The sequence below is a fragment of the Penaeus japonicus genome, unplaced genomic scaffold (assembly GCF_977035675.1).
Source record: "Penaeus japonicus unplaced genomic scaffold, GWHDUDI00000001_assembly GWHDUDI00000024, whole genome shotgun sequence".
Lineage (NCBI taxonomy): Eukaryota > Metazoa > Arthropoda > Malacostraca > Decapoda > Penaeidae > Penaeus > Penaeus japonicus.
In genome coordinates, this window is record NW_028234426.1 from 4,472,631 (window position 1) to 4,474,299 (window position 1,669).

The 1,669-nt window shown below is 28.7% G+C and overlaps 1 pseudogene; it reads left to right on the forward strand.

Annotated features, from left to right (window-relative positions):
* The window catches only part of LOC147469017 (uncharacterized), a 1,154-nt pseudogene extending 843 nt beyond the window's left edge, over window positions 1–311 (forward strand).
* The last annotated feature ends 1,358 nt before the right edge of the window (window positions 312–1,669 follow it).

Here is a 1,669-nt window from a genome sequence, read left to right on the forward strand (position 1 = left end):
AACTAATATTTGTCTTTATCATGGAAATACCAATGACCACAACAGTGACTCTAACAGGATAAATCTCCAAATACAATAACAGACTGGTACAATATGTGCCGGAAGGCGTGTGGCGCCATATTGTTTCTCATCGCCGACGAGGGAAGGCGGTTGGAACAAACGATAACTCCATTCAAATTTGCGAGGCGAGATTTGCTGATCGACGTAAATACAATCGAGGAAGAATGATGAATAATACTCCTCTCCCTGAAGACAGTAATGCAGGACAACGAACCTGTCGCACCTTGATCATTTCTGCTGGAAGGGGCTGAGGAAAGATTCAGATGATTTGTTTGTGTCGTTCCTTAATGATATCAGAAGTGTTTATCGCTGAAATAAGTATCTCGTAGTTGATCCCGTGCTTATTTTCATGTTCCTACTATTTCAAAATATAAGTATATTGTAGATGAGGTAGACGGTATGCTATATTATTAGATAACCCTTGTAGTAGTAAATGAGGTAGACCGAATTCTATAGTAACACACACACTGTGATGATAATACTATAATACTATATTTTGTGAAGGGTCGTTTTAAATTATTACAGCTAATTGAAAATACAAAATAAATAAAAAATATAATAGTTTACCATAGTACTCAATAAGAAAACGAAACCAATTTTTGACCGATATCAAAGAAAATGTACTTCCATTCATGGGTAACTTCTAAAATAAGCCTTACAATAACGAGTTATATATAATGAAGATAAATGATGGTGAATTGATGGTTTGTCCAAAGATCAGAGAGTCATTAACAAATGCCCTGAAATTGAACATTGAATCCCAGTTGTTTAATATCGATATAACAACGTTATCTTGATTGAAAATAGCGTCAAAGGACAAAATTACTACCATAAGTGAAAAAAAATCATTTACCACTGTAATCGTCGCCTGTATATTGTAGCATACGAACTACCAAAAAATTCCAGATTTCCGTCCTTCTAGCTTAATCTTTTACCATTTTCCCATCGGTTATGAACTAAATATCCTACTTTACGTATTTCTCTATTGAATTTTCTATCGTTGTCTGTCTCCTTAAACTGTCTATCTACCATTTTATATCCCCCCCCGTCTCTCCTCCTCTCTCTCACGAATATACACGCACGCACACATACACACACAAACACACACATACGCACACACACATATACATATGCATAAACACACACACACACACACACACACACACATATAAATATATATATACATATATATATATATATATATATATATATATATACATATATACATACATATATATATATGTATATATATACATATACATATATATATATGTATATATATACATATACATATATATATAAATATACATATATATATACATATACATATATATATACATATACATATATATATACATATATATATATATATGTATATATATACATATATATATATATATATATATATATATATATATATATATATATATATATATATATACATAGGCACACACACACACACATACACACACACACACATATATATGTATATATATATATATATATATATATATATATATATATACATATATATATACATATATATATATATATATATATATATATATATATATATACATATATATATATATATATATATATATATATA